At 35.6% G+C, this 20,831-nt stretch overlaps 2 long non-coding RNA genes across 2 annotated transcripts; both read right to left on the bottom strand.

Moving 5' to 3' along the window:
* Positions 1 to 975: 975 nt before the first annotated feature.
* Positions 976 to 20,026, bottom strand: LOC116301592 (uncharacterized). Its single transcript, XR_004197757.2, has 2 exons — positions 19,611 to 20,026; positions 976 to 3,400 (listed from the first exon to the last, which is right to left on the bottom strand). It is a non-coding gene; the product is annotated as an uncharacterized LOC116301592 (long non-coding RNA).
* On the bottom strand, positions 11,575 to 17,154 carry LOC116301598 (uncharacterized). The gene is made up of 2 exons (XR_004197758.2): positions 16,620 to 17,154; positions 11,575 to 12,709 (listed from the first exon to the last, which is right to left on the bottom strand). It is a non-coding gene; the product is annotated as an uncharacterized LOC116301598 (long non-coding RNA).
* Positions 20,027 to 20,831: the final 805 nt, after the last annotated feature.

A 20,831-nucleotide genomic window follows, 5' to 3' on the forward strand; every position in this document is an offset into this window, starting at 1 on the left:
TTTAGAGTGATGAGTTGCCTCTTCGACTCGATGAAAATAACATCCCCATAGATCTTTTGCTTTCCATTTCATCAATTGTGAAGAAGTTGAGTCATGCCGCAAAATTCTTGGCAGCATTTTGCATTCTTCCAGCACTGTTGGTTTGTTTTGTTTAGCGTTTTGGTGTTCAGTGGTGAATTTATTTTGAACTTTATTATAAGGTCAAGCGATATTCTTGTTCTTTGGGTGCCCCACTGCGTACCGTGTCTCTAAAAAACCTCTTAATCAACCCTTACGATTATATTTCCTTCACGAGAACACTTAAATTTCCTGATGATACATGCGCCATTTTTATATAGTTGTAATTTCATAATTCGAATGGGCCTACTATTTCACACCGAAGTACTTCTTATACTAGCATCATAACACTTTGGATATGGCTCGTCACTACAAGCTCGTCACACGAACCAAGATAAGGTCAATGCGACAGGAAGAACACGAACTTAAGTGGATCGAAGGAGTTGTGATTTTGTATTTAAGATAGTTTGCAGTCATTTGATGGCGGGATTGACCTTTGGGGGAATCAAATTTGTTAAACGAAAGTGTTATTTAGAAGGTCACACTTTGTTGGCTTACATAATACAAAGGCATGTCTCTATCAAACACTAGATCGCTGTATTTATATTACTTCATTGGGGTCAGAAATGTGGTTGTAGTAGAACTTCATTCTATTTATCAAGTTACATCAGACTCCATACTCAAAAACCCAAAGCGTTAACTCTTAGCCAAACGATTCGAGTATTTCCCATTATCCCAAAAGAATTATAATTCTAGACAAGAGGTAAACAAAATATCTTGTGAATTTACATGACCGATTCGAGTTCTTATTTAAAATAGTATGGCCTGTTTACTTAAGTCGTTTGTGACGAGTACTTGTCAGTCTTTTTTGATGAGTGGTCGACAAGGCATAAGCTGTAAAAACGAACTTTTCTCAAGAAATGTTTGGTTAGAATTTATTGACTTTCTAAAAATTCCAACAATAAAGGGAATTCTTTTCTCAAAGATAGGCTCACCGACTCAACGAGTTGGACCAGGGATTTTTCTGGCAGGAATAAGCCACAAATTTATGTGATGAGGTTTCGGGTTAAACACAGCTGTACTGTTCGTTTTATTACACAATCGCCGACCTATTGAACTCATCTTTGCGAAGGTCCTCTTTACGGACCATGTCGCGATTCAATTTAAATCAAACGGCGATTGCACCTCGAGAACGGCCTAGTTTAATTATCTTTGCAGTTCTTATACAACTTTTCTACCGATGAGAAGAAATTTTGGATTGCGTGTCCTACTAAAATCTTGCGTGCTTCGGTCTGTTTCAACATTGTCTCAGAAATATGCATATGAGTTTGTCCAATTTTCATAGATTGATTTGTGTCTCGGTCGGTAGTTTGGCTTTTGTCATCCATCCCTTGAAATGTTTACTGGTTATTTCTGTATTTAGGGACTATTTTATACTTTGGAACTTGTTCGGGGATCACGCAACGCAAAGAAAAAAGCTAACAAACTATGCAAGTCCTTGGCCTTTGACAGTTCTAACTAACGCATTAAATATAACAACCCTAATTATTGATTCTCCGGATTCAACTTGTTATCAGTCGCGCTACGAAACGCATATGTTGATGAATAGAAAGCGACAGTTTTTAGTTGCATTCCTCTTGATACGTTTCAATCAATATAACAATTATTCCATTGTTTCTTTGTCAAGCCATGCGATGTACTTATGTTAGGTTGACTGATTCCTTATTTGCTTTCGTTTTTTTCTGGCATAGAAGTTGAACAAGGGACGATGTCCGCGAGCTAGCTAAATCCCCTCTAGCTACTTACATCAATACGAAGTTAACCTCTTTGGGTTATTGGAAATCCAATACAATGGAGCAAGATCGCTTTCTCTTTGCTTCAATTAGGACCATGTATAAGTTTATAGTAACATCATCTTAAGCTGTTTCTCAAAGAGCAGATTGAACAAAAACAGACAAAATTTTCCCGCAAACTAAGTATAAAAACAAACATCGCCCGTTCGTTTTGTCTGTGATTTGGGGTTTCTGTGGGCGCTGTGGTCTCACGACACGAACCAACTTGTCCTTTATCACACTTTATCATCAATAAAAACCTTTAAACCTGCCTTTTCTTAAATGAACAATTCTCTGATGTCAAGTGGTTGGACGTTTGGTTGTCATAGCACAATGGTGTCTCGTATAGCTAAATAAACTCATCTGTATGTTCCCTAAAACCTACATCAAATCTACGAATTCTTGAGTGTTTTTACAGGAACTTGGTTATTTTTGGACCGCGAATGTGTCTGAAAGGACATGTTTACTTTGTGACATCTTATGCCTCTTGCTGACATGTTGCGTGACATCATTGACTGTATACGAAACATTTGGTAATTGCCCTTCTCGAGGTTCATAAGTACTGTCATGGTTTAAGTTACTCTGCTGAACTATAGCTGTCACGCTAGACAAATTATTTTTGACTAGCTGTTGCTTTTGTCATGTTAAGCAGGAGCGTTTCGTTTTGACATTTTGTACAGCTCAGAACAGTCACAGTGTCATGCTGGAAACAATGGCTGAGAGTAGGAATTGTGTGCTTGTTGTTAAAAAATGGATAAGCCATTAGCGCGCGGAGGGATATTTCATTCGTGAAAATATTCTAGACCAAACTCGAATCCAATTGTCTTCGGTTTTTATCACATTTGCCTATAGTCAGATAATTTAATTCTTCTTTATTGAAGCAGTATCTGTTTTACTTCCAATTGTGTCTGATGAGACAATCACTTGACTGAGCTATTTTAGGCGATAAGTTGATGTCATTTTCATTTGAACAAACCAGACCCTCTGTCATCAAAGAACATTGAAGCTAGCACGAGAAAAGTGACTCGGTTCTCTTCTTATTTTTGATATCCACCACACTTCATAATACCTTTTTTTATCTTTCTATGCTTTCTAGGAAATTGCTTGAGGCATTTTACATTGAAACCTCAATTGAAAAAAAATGGTATTATGTATCTTATTAATGCATGCTTTTTTGGCAGAGTACATTGCTTTCTTCTTTTTGGCCCATTAATTTTTTTTCTTTTCATATCATCTTTATCTTCTCAATTCTTCAAAGGTTTTTAAAAAAATTCTTTCCAAACCAGACTCTCAACACCCACAACTTTAATACTCCATTTATATATCATATAGAAGACCCAAACAGAATAAAATGAACACTTCTAGAATGCTCTGTCTGTAAGAAGCCTGCGTAATAGGATTGAAAGATTTTATACACGTTCTTTTCTGGGATCCACTTGCTTTCGTGTTCCAATCTCCAGCTTCTGACTTTGACGACCAAATGAACTCAGTGTTATGATGAAAGAAGTCTCCTGCCAAGATAGCAAAATAAAGCTGATCAGAGAACAAAGACACCCGAACACAAAACTTCCTCATTGTGGGAATATTAAATATTAAATATTAAAATATCCAGCAAGCATGAGAAATTGAATAATAAGTGTTGTTTCTTTGTATACCATCGACCCTGACAAAAGGTACACCTAAGAAATTGGTCAAAACTAAACTACATCTTGAAACTTTGACACTTTTTATCTTCAGCGAAAGTAAAGTGTACCAGTCAATGATAATAACCAATTTTTGACCGTGTTCGCCTTTGAGTTGTCAGACCACCTCCTTGGTCAGACACTTTGACTCGCTCTCCTCGTGGGCAACGAAATTGAGAACGAAACTTCTAAACTATAGCGTGCTCCAAAAGATCGTTATTGAATTTTAACAACAATGAACGAAGCCAAAACTGAAAGCCACTTTAACTTTTAATTATTCTCTCTCAGAAGTGGAAGTTTCTTTTCGTTGCAAGTGGCGGGGAAGTGTTTCAAAAGCATTTTTGAAACTTTTTTTTTTTTCTTCAGAAAGCTCTTTTTTAATCATTTTGCCCGAAGCTGAATGATGTGTGGTAACTGATCGATTTTCCCTGACCGGCAAAGAACCTAGTCATTGCCGTGTTACATGCTTGTTTTGATCAAGTTTATTCGTGTTATATCTGAGCTTTCCTTTTCTCCACCTCCGCCTATTCAATCGAGACAGCTATGTACATGTAATTAATATAATAAACACGGTGGGATATAACGACTTGTGAAGATTGTTTGCCTTAACACACAGGGTCTTCTAAAAAATCCTGTTTTTCGTATCACCCCTTAGGGAAGATGATTCAATGACAACTTGAATCGAACCTGATTGTATTATGACTTTCATTTTCGTGGCACAGGACAGACAAAAACAAATTATATTTCTCCGAAACTTGGAAAAAGGAGAAGGAAAGGAAAACAAACGGCCTGCTAGCTTCAAACACGTGCAAGGATCCGGAAGAGCTCGTTAAAATAAATTTCCGGTAGACCCGAAGAGCAGAATGAGCTGTTCCTGTCATTTCATGATCATCAAAAAGAAAACTTCTGCCCGGTTTCTTAGTCTAAAATCGTGTTGCTTGTTTACCTACTGCTGCAACGATAAGTTCGAAAGCTCTAAACCTACAGTTGGCTATATTTTTCCAGGTGTTTTCAGTTCAAATTATTGTGTTTTTTTCCCCTTCTTATCACAAAGGGAATGCCTGTAAGGGTTGGCCTGACTAATGTTAGTACCAAATTGGACCCGTTATCTCTAGACTAGTTTTGACTTAACTTAACCCAAAACAGAAACTAAGAGTTATCGAGGTTTGTTTCAAAGCCTTGAGGTTCTGATTAGATGAGAGCAGACTGATAGGAAAGCTGATTAGGTGGGATTTCGTTTATGAAGCATCGCTCTCGAAAGGAGGATGGAAGACTGGCGATTGACATTTATTCACGATTTGCTTATTATGAACTTTGCTTGTTATAAGTTTACTATACATATATGATCTTCCCCGACTAATACTTTTGATGAGTCATTCCGTGTAAAAGGCTTTGTCTTGCTTTAAAGTGAGACTGCTTTGTTGAAATAGCACGACTCGTGAACGGGTGTTTTTGTTATTCCACTTTGGTTTTCAAATGTTCTCTAAATTGGCTATCTGAGCACCAATATCTGTCAATTTCTTGAAAAAGGGCACTTGACGGTTTGATTTGTTTGGGGTCAAATATCGTCTTTTCTGAACTATTAGATAGCATTTGCTGTTACTCTACTTTAAATATATATATTTGTATAAAATTAAGGCTTGTAACTTTCTTAATAATCGGCAAATATTTACTTTCAAGTTGTGGTTACTAGATGATAATCTATATTAATATCATTGGTAATTCAAAGACCAATTTGCAGTTGACTTTTGAAGCTGTTTGAACTTCGGAGACGCACAATCAATTCAACTGTTGTTACCAAAGTACCTCAAGGCTTTCATTAAACTCTTTTTAAATGTTATCTCAAGGCTTGAGAAACAATTTAGTAATTACGGGTCCAAGCAAAAAGGGTTGTCCGATGGCTTTTCAAGAGTGGGCGGTATCAGGAATATCTATGTTTGAATTCGCGATATGACTTTGAGTTTCGCCGACTACCTTGAGTTTTTCCCCCCATTCATATCAGAACAAAGATCTCTGCTTACTAATCAGTGGCCTTTTCAGTGTGGTCGGCTAAAAAAGCCGTCTTCAGCCCGTTGAAATACTCGTTAAAGAACCTTTTACATGAAAAGTTCCAAGAGGCTTTGAATGGATAATTAAAAATAGTACTTCTTTGTGAACGTCTTCCTGTAAGATGGTGCATTCTTGTTATTGCTCTCTGTTGCTAGCTACGTACAAAATTTAATTACACCTATATCGATATATCGCAATCAATATCAGAGATATAATCTATAAATAGCCCGTCTCTAGGTCGTTATCCTTGCATGATAAATAAAAGCATTTTCAATTCACGTAGCTTTATTCGTTGGTCACGTTTGTAATGTAGGTCACTTCGTACTTCTTAAGACTCTAATTCAACCCAAAACTGGCAAGAAAAAAATCAAAACAAATAAATATACGCGCTATAAAAAATCATCAATTCTATTAATAGAACCTTGAAACAGCATTTGAGCTGACGTAAGTCTTCTAATGACACAGATAACCCATTTTCCATATTCAATTTCCACTGCCAGCGAATCCAATCCAGTATATAATACTCCTTTTTATAATTAGTTAATTCTCTTTAGAAATGAATACCTCAAAGAGACATTTTAATCATAATCTAACAATGGAGGTAATATTATGTAGGTGTGTGGTAAGGGTGTGATGGGTTTTTGTAATATTTTTGAGGAAACTGTGCTATCAAATGGTAAAAATTGGATTTATGAGTTTGCATTCGAAATAATCATTCAATTTATTTCTAAATGAAATAAAACTGATGGCCAGCCCCTAAAATGTGGCAGCAATGTAACTTATTGATTAGTAACTTAGTAAAATCATATAAAAGTACTTTTAATACCCAATTCAATCATATGATGGGTGTATATATGGTAAAATTGAGCCAATTGCCTAGAAAAACTGAGTTAGAAATGTCCGCAGGCAATGAAAGGTGGTAGGTAGTTCAATTAGAATCGTAAATAAATTTAGGGTGAAGCTTTTGTCACAGGAACTCTTGTCATCAGCCATAATTAATTTCCCATTGAAAAAAAAAAAGGGTAAGTTGTACTTTGTAGTATTTACTGTACTTTTCTGAGTCCAGAATTTTGAGTGATTGGACTGATTTTCAGAAGATATGAAAAGGAAAGGCATTGAGTTAGGATGTTACGTAACTGATGCAAAATGTCTTGCCTACATGAGGTTTGAGTATAATATGGTGTTTATAGGTGATTTGGATAGGTCATTGGCCAATGGAAGGGCACAAGGGTTGGACTGATGATAGAATGCTTAGAAAGAAATACTTTACTTCCCATGCGCCACTTAGGAGCACGCAAACTTGTTAAAATGTGATGATGATTATGTGCAAGTTGGATTGGTCAAACTGGAATTATGGTCCAAAGGTTGGTGGCCAATGAAAGGGCACAGGAACTGGAATGGTATTATAATGTGCAGGTAAATTAGATGGTATAAAGGATGCATGTTCTCCATAGGTGTGTGTCCAATCAAGGCTTTAGTGCTGGAAATGGCACTGAGAATAATTGGATGGTATAAAGAATGTATAGTCCCCATAAGATGTAGATAATACAATGACTGAATGATCCTGTACAAGTAATTGGATGGAAAAGTATCATCTTCATTTAGGTAAATGGCCAGTGAAAAGAGGTACTAGGTGGCAATGAGTTGATGAACCTATGCAAGTAATTGGATGTAGGTGGCTAATTTGCAGCCTGGGAGGGTATCGATAATCCTATGTGGTTAAAGTATTGCATGTCTCACCCATATATTACTGCAGTAAATTGCCAGGAAGACTGAGTCCAAAGTAGGGATTGTAATTCAGGAAGCAATTCTGTGCAAGTAGTTGGAAAGTTTAAAAAATCTGTGGTGCATAGATGGGTGGCTAATGGGTGGCTAAAGGACATACTGCCAGGAAGCAACTGATTGACAAATAGCTGGAAATGGTACTAGCTGATGATTCTCTGCTAGTATTGGGATCGATATTCAGTAAAAAAACCTATGGTCCACTGGACAAATTTAGGTGGCCATTGAAAGGACAAAGTGCCAGGAAGGAACTGACCCATAAACGAACCAAAGGAATGCTGGCCATATGAACTTAGTAAAATATAAAAGAATCTGCAGAAAATGGTGGATTCACTCAATTTCAGTCTATACGAGCAACTATACAAGTCCCTCCCATGTAGGAAAAAAATAAAAATGCCCAATGGTACTTCATGCACATCAGTGATAATTGTCACATTTAACACCTTGGACAATTATTCACATGTCTCTATCATTGCAAGCTCACCGTTCGTCTCCTTCGATGCAAAGGCACGGCTACCTTTCCAGTTGGCACAGGAAACTGAAGAAGACTATTGGTGGATGCAAAAGTCCATGACAAGCAAGAAATCTTAGGCAGGAATAGTAATGTCCAAGGGTATGACTCTGCTAAAACAGGTGAATGACCTATAATATGTTAAGAATCGTCATGGACTCACACAATATGATCCACTGATATCTAGGATAGTCTATTGATAAGTAAGAGAATCTAGTCAGTTGGTACAATACAAGGGACGTCGGTCTACTAGACTAGACAATGCAAGAATGTCAATGAATAACTGAATGGGACACTGTCAGTGCCTCTTGAATAAGAGTGGCTGGGGAAACCCTATGTAAACATGAACAATGGTAGACGTGTTAAATTAATAAAGTTCCTAACATGAGAAACATTGGAAGTTACGGTTTATGCCTCTAAAAATGTAGTAGATGGATAGGCTGACAAGTAGCGCGAGTAATAATAATAGTAATGAAGAAAGACACTTTGCTGTTCAGGCTATAAAAAGAAAAGAATACTGATATGCATTCCTCTCAGAAGAAATGACAAACACTTCAATTGCAATTCAAATATAATTATTTCGCATTCAGTTTTTTTTTTTTTAAATAATGGTTAGTTCAGGTATACATGTACATACCAGGCATTTTACTATGCACGACTCACAAGTATCCTGCTGCTCTACTGCAGCTCATTCCATGTGGTTCATGATAAAAATGCTGGGTGTTTTTGAAGGGGCACTCAAGCCGCTATGCATCCAAGCATGTAGTAGTGAAGATAGATTAATAATAATATAAAATCAATTCAAAACTCTCTTGTATAAGGGCCGAGAATCGTCATAAGAATACAACAATTATCAAGCTAAAGTATTAGATTGGCTGCAGGGGAGTATCTAATAAGTATAACTTGCACATGTGTCATTAATTAATACCTTTTCTATATCATGTTGTTATTGCTAGTTTTGTCTAGGTTTTCAAAGACTCTTCATCAGTCTATTCTGCCTGTATATGCTCTAGTAAGCCAGAATGAAAAGCAAGGAAGTCGAAGGAATTCAAGTGCACTCAGCTGAGAACTATAATACGGTAGAGCACTTACAACGCTTAGTAGACTGTGACTGCAATTGCCAAAACATACAAACTCGCCTCGAAATCTTAAAAATCCTCTTGCAAAACCCAATCAAGAGAAATTTTGAATTAAACTTGGGTTAAGGTATTTGGAAATAGCCATAAAATGTTAAGTTTAGCGAGTAGGAAGCAGCTACACTACCACGGGTAACGGCGGAGCCAAATATTACTTCTCAAGTGTTTTGTACTTTGTCTAGTCTACAAAGTATTGACATTGAAGATAAAAGGCTCAGTTTCCATAATATTCAAACTCTAACTTAGTGGCTAAGATACCTTGAGTTCATTTTTTGAATAATACTACAGAACAGAATAGCACTATAAGGTGTGAAAAACGAAAGAAGTGGTGAATATTTCCACTATGAACAAGATAACGCGAAAAGGATATTTCATCTTTGAATTTTGACACAGTTTTATTTTTTATATTCCATTGTTCCAGTCTTTGTAAGGTTTTATGATGTCTTTGTTCGAGAAAATATGCTTATTTGTGTATCATTTATTTATATTTTATCAATATACATATGTATATAAAGATCCTTGAAATGTAGAAACCTTTTTTATGGCTACAGTGAATTGGCAAAAAGAAAACAGAGTTGATTTTTTTTCCAGTTGGCCAATGTTTTTCCTAAATAACACCTCCGCCCCAGCAAGTAAATTCTATAATCATTTATTTTAGAAATTCAATTATATTTACTGGTTTGTTTAGTGTTTTTCTTCCTTTGAATTTAACCTTTCTTTTAGTCTGTCGATGACCCACAAAATTTAAAGAAATATACACTCCATGAAATAACAATTACGAAATGACCCTAACACTCACTCAAACTCGAAGGCTTTTCAATAGAAATACTACGTTTAGTCTCTGGAAGTATTTGACCTTTCTTAAAGTGAATAAAAGCGTGGTTAATCCTCTTGGGTCACCGACGATTTGTGAGTCGAGTAACTTCAAGTTTCAAGGGTTTGAAGTGGTTCCATTAAAAACCACAGTTCCAGCCATAAACTTCTGAACTTTATCTAATGCTAATCCATTACACAACTAGCATCATCGCTCATAGCACAATTACCAGTCCACATGGCAAAAAATACTAACTTTAACAACCAGCAGTTGTAAGGAACTTTTTTAGAATTTTTTTTCATTAAAAAATAAATTGCTGAGACATGTCTTCAAAGAACACGCCAAGCGAACGCCTTTTTTGTACTCCTACACATGTAGTAAATAAATCATCTTCATTTGGTTCGCTATATTTGTTGAGTCGAGATGAAACAGTAATGCGGTACTTTTGATCACTTAAAAAAGTTTATAGAGGAAAGTTGAAGTGAAAAGGGAAGTACTTGGAAGGCACTTTGACAAATGTGTAGCTGCAGATAGCTTATCAAGAGCATCTTGAAAATGTAGATCAGTTAATAGAATCTTTGTATCATAATGAATTGAAAATATTATAAAAGATCCATTATACGATTGGGTTGTTTAATTTTGTCTAAAACCCTCTTAAGAAAAACTTTTTTGAGAGTAAAAAAGCAGAGAATTTCGTGTCATCGTCAAATAGCAGCAACACGGTAATCGTCTGTTTTTACCATGTTTCTTATCGCTAGCATCATCTTTTTCGTAACATTCTCCTTCCATCAACATCTATCTAGCATCTAGCACCATCATGTAATAGCTAGCACCAATATAACATCACTATACAATCAGTATGAGCACCAAAACCATTATCATTTGTACGACATCATGATCAATCTGATGCTGCACCAGCAATAACATCACCTTCCTTGTCATCATAATCGTAACTCATATCATGATCATCACTAGCATTATGTTAGAATTAGCAACATCATCCAGTATTTAGCAACCATCATCACAAATCACCAACACTATACTATGCCATCAACAGCAACAGCAACATCATCAACAGCAACATCATCATCATCATCACTACCGTCTACATTCTTCAGTACTGCACTACCATCACGCAGCATCATAAGTGATCATCAATACCGCTTACACTATCACCACCACCATCATCAACGTCATTATCTTCATCATCGGATCCTCATCATCACCATCATTTTCATAACTCTACCACTATCATCACCATCACCTACATCACTACCATACTCTTAATACCATTATACCACCATCACTGCCATTACCAACATCATCATCTCCATCACTAACACCATATATCATTTTCCAGTGTCACTGACTTACACAACCTGCACCTCATCGGCATCATCACGCATCATCACTATCATCATCATCATCACTATCATTTTCATAACACTACCACTACCATCACCATCGCCAACCACCATAACATTCATGATCTTCATCGATATCATCACCAAACCTCAGCACCACTCATAAATCATCATCTTCATCATTCTTATCATCATACCTCTATACCATCCACACCATCACTATCATCACCAACATCATCCGCATTCATATTCATATGACTAATCTTTATCACTACTTTCATCACCAATTTTGAATCCCTTTTTCAGTCCTCTCCAGCACTGCCGCCTGGCAAATTCATATCTTTAAGTAAAAATAATTCTTAATTTAATGTGATCTTTCTTCTTGAGAATCAAAGCTATTAATTACACTTAACTCCTAAAAGTACCCATGTACAAATTGATTGCTAGAGGCAAAATAAGATAAATATGACAAAGAGAGTTCCGCCCAGAATGATCTTTGATGCATGCTCTATTTACCTTTTACTAAGGAGACAAGTCTAGATCCTGTATTGCCTCTGGCAAAGAGCTTTAAGAAATCTCAAATATAAAGTTTTATTTGAGATGCTATATATTCTCTATGGTCTTCACTGAACTTATTTAACTTATATAATAAGACATACAGGGGGGGATTTTCTTAGTACGAATATGTTTTAAAATATGTTTTCATTTTACTGATACATACGTATATGTATGCCTGTATGTATGTATATATATGTGTGCGTGTGTACGTTATATGTATATATATATTATATGTGTGTATATGTTTGTATGAATGTTTATATCTCGTGTATATAGTTTATTTATTACTTATAATTTAGTTTTTCAATATATTTAGTATTTTTTATTGTAAGTTAGGATTAGAAGGCAAAGAGCCACTGGTGGATGTACTTCTAATAAATCATCATCATTATTATTATTATCAATATTATTGTTATTATTATTATTATATAATAATAATAATAATATTATTATTATTATTATTATTATTATTACTATATCTCCTTCTCCTAATACAGTCCAAGTGCCTTTATGTTCTGGAACTAACAGTTGGGTTTGAGTCTAACCTTAATAACAATGCAGTCCGTAAAAGAGAAAAATACAAGAATTTGATTAAAGATTTGACCAGTAAATTCGATCGCGTTAAATTTGTAAACCTCTCGATGAGCTCTCTTGGCGTCCTGTCCGACGAATGTTCTACGTTTTTAGACATGATGAGTGACATTGGAGTTGACAAAAACAACAACACTATATAATCAAAAAAATAATGAATCTTGCCATTAGAGCCACGTATTATATATTTTGTTGTAAAAATAAGATTTGGGAAAGCCCAGACTTATAGATTATATTACTCTTATAGCGTTATGACTTGCTTGGAGTCTTCTCTTCTCTTTTTCATTCTTTCTACAATCTTTCTTTCATTCTTTAATTCCATCCTCTTTTGACCTATGCAATTATAAGATTATAATTATAATTAATTATAAAATTATAATCAACGCCTTTTCAATTACCTAATATTAATGTTCAGATTTCATATAACAATATTTTATTTTCTTCATTCCCATAACTTGAACTATCTCGTTCTCTCTTTTCCTTTCCTAGTTTTCTGTTTATTCTTTTACAATCAGAATCCTTTGATACTGATTTCCCCGAATAACGGAACAAGTTTTCACCGAGCCACATCATGGCGCACTCCAACACATTGTAGTTATAATCAAAGACATTCTAATCGTTCGACCGAGATAAGCTTAAGAGCATTTTGTCAAAATAATCATAGCAAAATCGTAGCTGAGAGCCACTCAAGAATTATAAGATATCAATCGATCTTGACTGAGTTTAATTAAAGAACGCGTTGCCTTCGGGGTTGTTTTGAGATACGCCTAATAGGAAACCGTCTAGCCATTTTTCAAACATGGACACTTCTTTTCAATCCCTTTATCTCACTATGATATAATTAGAATTACTTGAAAGAAGAATAATTCTTCAATTTATATTAATGTTTTCTCATTTTAATAATTGCAAGATCGGAGTACAAGAGGTTTTTGAGGCATTATTTACGAAGAATGACAGTGCAAGTTATTTTTGACACAAGAGTTTGCCAGATATATTTGTTTGATCAAACTAAGTTCACGCCTAACACTTGTCTGCAGTTGTAAAACTAATCGGCTACATTTGAAAACCAGCCATGAGACTTGATTTAAATAATCGGAAATAAAATGAAAACAAAGTGCCGAAAGGGCATGTAAATTATTCAGAAAAGTCTCCAGAAAAGTCTGACAATTAAGAAAAAGTAATGGTGGGTGTCATAGGTTTTGTCTCAGTGATTAAACTTGTAAAATTTGTGTAAAAACAAACAAACGCGATTCCACTATGAATCTTATTTTAATCTACGTTGGAAGTTCCGTATTTACGATGTTTACAACACAATTATCTATTATGTAGCCAAAATTGAAGAAATTTCAATATTTATTCAATAAACGAGCTCTAAGAAGAGTTCACGATTCTTGTGTAGTATAGTAAGTGTTTTGATTTCCGTGGAGACTTGATTGAAATGGAACCGCAACTGTTTTGATAACTACAATATATTACTCTTACTGTAACACTTCATTTGGATTTGAATTCAGTGTTGGTAATATTGAGTTTTCTGTCGTTATCTGAAGTTGAAATTACTAATGTCTTGTTTCTTGGTTTTCTTGTGGACAAGAACATACACGAACCTCCATTGCGAATAAGTTGATTTTTGCAGCTTGTGAAATTCTGAACAAGAAACTCTAAAGCCATCATGACACCTTCCTGGCAACTTTTTATTCAAATAAGACCATTTTATGGAATACGTGCATCTAAATATTCTACAATTTGCGCTGTACGATTCTTATAATTGAAAATAAAAGTATTGTTGAACCTAGAGCAATGATCATTTATTTTTGCCCAGACGTTGTTTGAGGAGTCGTTCCTCGGTCAATATAGTTTGGTCTTTCACTAAAAATAGGACCTGACTAAACTTTCGAAAATATAAAAAAGGAAAATTTAAGATTGGTCTAGTGCTTACTACCTAGCTTAACATTCCTTATTCTTTCTTCATTTGGCAGGAAATAAAAACATAAAAAGAGTAAAAAATATTTCTTAAAAGTATGTGAGATTCGGAACAAGTCAAAAAGGTTTCATATACACATATTGCTTTCTTGTTGTTCACACCGTAAACATCTCTTAACCGTTAAATATATTTAGCTCCCGGCATTGTATTTTAAAGAAAGCTTTCAAATAAGACACCCTATTATCTATTTATTTTTTGTTGTTGTATGTAATTTTGGATTCAGAAAAATCTCTTTTTCCCTTCTGTGATGCACTGTTCGTCTACGTCTCGAGAGCGCTCTCTCTTTCTCTAACACACTCTCTCTTACTCTCACTGTCTCGGATTCTCCACACATAGCAGAGAATCTACTGTACGATAATACTTCTTTTACTGAGTATTTCAGGAGATATCAGTAGTACCGAAATGTATATTGTAACTCTATCTCTATATCAGTACATGAAGGAGCGATATACCTTCTTCATAGCCCTCAAACTTTTTTCGCAAAGTTCTGCGGCTTCCGGAAAACGTTAGTGAATTTTTTGCGAACAATTTTTCAAATTCAGTAATTTTTTTCAGCGAAAAATGTAATATTTAGCGGTTTTAAGACCGAATTTTTCAAATACTAAAGCCGCAGGGTTAAGTACACTTCTAATTTTGAAGCTCCAAGCGGTAGACGAAAAAGTTGCATGCGTCCTTCCCCAAAGTTTAGTAGTTTAAATACAAGACATTGATCTCAAATAAAACACTCAACGCATCAAAATGTGTTTAACCTAGTAACACTTGAAGCGGGCTCTTCCTCAATATCACCAAAACACACAATGAACTCGAATCAAATCAATGTTTGAACGACGATATTCGCTTTCCAGATGTTAGATACCATCAAAACTAAACCGACAAATATGAATTCGTGAGTACATTTTGTATCAAAGTACTAGCTAAAGGTGATGGAGAAACACAGAGCACTCGGTATTAATCCAATCTACAAAGCACTCTATAGCTCGAGTAGGCATTTTAGATATGAGAGTGGCTCTGAAAAACATAGCGTCTACCGATAATTGCTGATATTTGCCTTCAGATATATTGAAGCTTATTGAGGCCACTAGCGGTATTCTTAGTTCTAGCCCATTTTCTTCGCTATTAAATATAGTCTACTCACAATAATTAACCTGAATTACAATTTATTTTTCTACGCTTGACTGTGAAATGACCCTAGTATATTGATGTCAGGATGTTTTAGTTAGCTCTTGAAGACAAATCATTAGTTTTTCTCTCGCAAAAGTTAAAAGAAAGACATCCTGTCAGCATTGAGTAAAAAAATATCATAAGTATTGGCAAACAGTCTGGTAATGATTATATGACTTTTTTTTGATTTTATGACTTTTTACAACGCGCGAATGAATTCGGTAATCCACCTTTGCGATATTGAACATTTTGATTTATGATTACTGGTGTATGACTGGTGAACTATGGCGTTAGAAGACCACTTTTATCGATCTGGTATCATGGCCGTGGATGGAAGAGTTAAACATTTATTTATGGGAATAAATACATTCTGAGGCTATTTCTTTCTTTTTCTTTCTTCTCTCCGGCTCCTCCTTACTCTCTCTCTCTCTCTCTCTCTCTCTCTCTCTCTCTCTCTCTCTCTCTCTCTCTCTTTCATCTTTCTTTTATCTTTTCTTATTTTTCTCTTTTCGTCTAAAACTTCAAACATGTGCAATCCAGTTTTATCATCGAATTTAACACTAAAACAAGGCGTATAAAAAACTGTCCCTATAGCAGAAAACTTTACTTTTTCCCCCTTCTCTTTTTGTCTATACTGTTCAAGCACGCGTCAATCCAATTCTACCATTAAATTTAATCCTTAGCCTAATTTAAACTGACTCACACAAAAAACTATTCTTTCTCGAGAACTTTACGATGTTCACAAATCGCTAATGCCTCGTGCGATTTTCTTGACAAATTAACCAAATCAAGTACAAAAAATTCCTGAAACTTTCAAAAGATGTTCTTAGTAAATCTTAATAGCGTGATAAAGTCGTAATTCTGGGAACGATGTGTGAGTCCCATTGTCAGCCCACAGCCATTAACTGAACTAATTCGTTGATTAGGTATCTGTAAATTTGGTCATTTTTAGACACATGGCCGGCCTAACATACTCGCAGAGGAGGTCCCTGCTGTGTTCTGCAAAGCTGTTTTAAAAACGTTTCGTGGTTTTGCAAATGTGTCGCGTGCATTTGATATCGCTCTGATCTATATTGCTATGTTGTACATGATTATTTTTACCTCGGCTTGTTCTATATATATGTTGGAAGGAAGGAGCGTCCAGGCTTTGTCTCTGGTCATGTGCATGTAATGCGGATTATAAAAGAGACAAAGTCATAAAAATAGACTGCAGTTTTGGTGCACGTGAGAAAAACAAAAAGAACATCTAATTGATTAAACTTTACTGAAGTAGTTGATAAGGTTGAAGTTTATTTCTTAAGTTCTAAGAAGATTTGAATTGTGCGCATACAGTGGTTTATGTGGGTGAACTTGTCAGTCGACAGTCACAGTCAGTCAGTCAGTCACAGGCAGTCGCAGGCAGTCACAGGCAGTCACAGGCAGTCACAGTCAGTTAGTCAGTCAGTCAGTCAGTCAATACTAGATCCATCCATCCATCAAGTTCCATATATTCTGGTTGCCAAAATTCTCAATTCAAATCTTAGCATTTATTCCTAAAGGTCCCTAACATGAGTCGGTTTGTAATTTCCATCAGGTCTTTAGACATAAACCATACAGTATTTGAACTGTTGATTAATTTGGTCAGTGATATATTTTGGTAAAGAATGGATAAACGTCTGAATAACGAAAGAAGGTCAACTATGACAAAGTGAAACAGTCAACTACTAAAATGAATACATTAATTTACTTTATCGTTTTGTTTTGCTGGAGGCAGCAGTTTCTATTGAAAAGGAAACGTAAGAGAAAAAAGAGAATTCCTTTAGGGAGAAAATGCTTGTAAAGTACAGTCAAGAAGAAGGAGGAGGAGGAGAAGGACTAATAAGAGAAGTAGAAGAAGAGGAAGAAGAAGAAGAGGAAAAAGAAGAAGAAGAAAGATTAGGAGGAGAAGAAGAAGGAGGAGACTAGAGGAGGAGAAGAGGAAGAAGAAGAAGATGAAAGAGGAGGAGGAAAAAGCGAGAAGACAAAAGAATCGCAAGATAATAAGACGACATGCCCTCTCGTAGCCACTCGCCGTCCCCGAGGAGATCCTTCTCCTGCGACCGTCCGCCCCCTTGCGAAATCGGGGCGTCGATCTGCTTCCGAGAAGTAGGAGGGAGAAGAAAATGCACAAGATTTACCAAGTAACTGAAAGAAGCATAAGAACACATGTCATGGGAAAACAATTCCTCCTGCAAACCATATTGGTATCACCTTGATATCAACATGATTGTTATCAACATGACCATGATCATAAAGAGAGCTAGAAAATACCGATTTTTGTCCGATTTCTCCATAGAATTTGTTAACAGTCAAGCAAACAAAATACAATTGAATTCGTCTGTCTGTCTGTTATGTAAATACAAGACTTGTTTTTCTTTGTGTTTATACTATCAATGTCGTTACATCTGTGAGCGTGTTGCAGTAGAGCCAATATCTTAAGTGTTTTATATACAAGTAATCCTTCAAACTGCACATGTCGGCCTTGTTTAGCATATATATTACAAACATCCAACACCTGCTGAGAATATCAGCCATGTTATGGTCCAAGACCAGTAAATACTGAATGAGTGAATACTACTTAAAATCATGAAAACTTAACAATAATATACTCAACTTTTATCACGATTATGCTTGGTGAAATTCGCGCACGGTTATAAGCTCAAAGGTTATGAAGTATTTTTACTCCAATCTTTTTCAACTTTTAACGGATTTCGAACCTGTATATCGTTTCTGTAAGATGTTATTTCAAAGAAAAAATATTTTGCTTTTTGTTCTATTTAATATAGTTATCAATCTTTTCTTTTCGCACTTATAATAAAATCTATATCAAGTCTTTTGACCTTTGATATTTACGTTTTTCCTTTGAAATCACTGACTGAACCAGTGTTAAAAAGCTATTACAGCGCTAATGCTATTTTTTAAACTCGTTTCTATATGAATATTTTCCTGTGTTTTCATATGTATATGGGTGACTGAAGTCATTTATCAAGCTCTTGCCATTTTCTCTTAGTTTTGACTTCTTTTCTAAGTTATTCTGTACATGGAAGCATTTTCCAACCAAGAGTGGACTTGACCAAATGTTTCACGATGAATGTTTCTTTTAAATTTCGTGTTTTATATGGTTTCTGTTAGTTTAATTATTCCTGGTCGTTAGTGCAATTGAATTCAAACAAAATTGTCTTTCAAAAGAACTGATAGTTTCTCAATCAGGCTATCACTCCCAAGAGAACGAAAAAGAGAAAATCAGTGGGGAAATTGGGGGGGAAAAAGTAGAGAAATGAGAAGGAATTGGAGCAATACCCATCTATAAATAATCTATAAAACATTCTGATTTATGAATTGAATCTAAGCGAGCATCATTCGAACTTTTTACCAGTTATATAATAAGCAAGTTTCCAAACAGATCTACAGAGAATCTGATCCACATGGTCAGCGCGAGTATAGCCCTTCTGCTTCAACTAAGATCAATATGATTGTTGAAGATTATATTTTAGCAAGAATGAGACTTCTAAGTGTTATCCAAGTATGATTAATTTAACAATGCTTGATACATTTTTCTTTCTACCTCCATTTTGATTTTATTTCGACTCCAAACTTTTCTATTGCTATTTCTGAATAAACAGCTTGCAGTATGAGAGTGAAACACAACTTTCCCTACGAAAAATCTGCCCTATTTTTAAAGCTTCTTTAATTGGGCTAGTAAAAACGAGTCCACTAAAAAAATCATAGTGCTGAAAGATAAAAGAGATATCTAAAATTGTAATTACTTGAAACGTTCCAAACAAAAAGGAGATAGAAATAACATGTATACATTTTAAAATCTGTGCTTAGAAAAGATGGATTGACAAATTCGCTGAAGCAAATCTTTAGGATTATTTGTCGAGAAACCTCTTCATTGATCGAGCAAATGAGATTTGTCTTTCTTAGTAAGCTAAAATCAACAGAACTCTAAAACCTTACAAATTGTTAATGAAATTGGAACGTCATAATACCTTAGGTAATATTTCCATATTGTCCTAATAAAGATTCTTTGTTCTATGTACAATCTACGAAGTCCTATCTCTGTTTACTTACGTCTTCAGTGTTCAGTAAGCTTTTTCCTGCAGAATTGTCCACTGGGAAGCAAGAGGAATCGATCGAATAGATCTAAGTTCAAAACTTCCCTGGTTATAAAATCAAGCCTAGAACTTGTGTTCAAGGATACTTAATCTCTCATTATACAGCGCCCTTTACGAATCTTTAGTCGACCGTAAGGGTTCTAGTTTGATTGTCTTTGAGTCGGGGCAATGGGTCGTACCTAACAATATAGTTATTTATTTTTCAATCTCTTTCGAGGTCGCACAAGTCAGTTCTGTTTTTCCTTTTGTTTTTTACGGTCTGTCTGGACAGTCATAACCTTTGCGTGGAAGCCAGACGTTTATACCAATGCAATGCTTTATACCACAATCTACCTCGGTCGACGTTGCTTTTCTTTGATTTCTGGTTCGAAAAAAATCAACCGAGCCTTCTTTCTCGTTACACTATCTTTTTGCGCACTTTTGGGGAAAAAAGCTATAGTAGCAACGTTCGTTCATAATTGCAACAAAACAAAATATTTCTTAGATTTTAGAACCGCGCAAAAGACGCGCATCGCACCGTACAGGATTTCTTACCGCGCGGCTAAATTTGACCAGAAAATTATATCCAAGAAAAGCTAAACAGACATAATATACCCATCAACCAAACAAATTGGTAATCCAATATTGCGCATAGGTAACCCTGGCCCTTAGATGATAGTCTCCCTAAGGCATTACCTGACATCAAAGCGCACCGACGCAGCATCTGCGTAATTAGACGGGGCAGTGTTAAGTGGTGCACACATAACGAATCTCAGTCATGAGTAATACCCATGCCTGTCTCTCAATAACTTTAGGTTATTTGACTCTCAAGTTACTGTTACGTTTTGACAGGACAATAGTTGAAGGTCGATACTAGATTCTTTATAGATGTTATAGATAGATTCTGTTACTAAATGAAGGAAGGCTCATCAGCTGATCTCACGATATGAACGGCGCTTTATTCACGCATACATCTTCTTCGAGTCTGCGCGCAGCCCGACTTTAACTCGGTTTAATGCTTAACCACAATCACGTTCGGCTCAGTGCACGCACTGGCTAATTTTCTTCTTCACTTTTGGTATATTGAAGGTGTATATATGTATATATATCCCAAAGATGGACTTATAGAATAGTTCCTTTCACAGTTCCCTCCGCCATCTTGAAAGGTAGCGGTGGTGCCTTTGCATCGAAGCGAGAC

Source organism: Actinia tenebrosa, unplaced genomic scaffold (genome assembly GCF_029948245.1).
Source record: "Actinia tenebrosa isolate PJP-AT-01 unplaced genomic scaffold, QUT_ActTen_1.0 PGA_scaffold0__85_contigs__length_37466705, whole genome shotgun sequence".
In the NCBI taxonomy this organism is placed as follows: Eukaryota; Metazoa; Cnidaria; class Anthozoa; order Actiniaria; family Actiniidae; genus Actinia; species Actinia tenebrosa.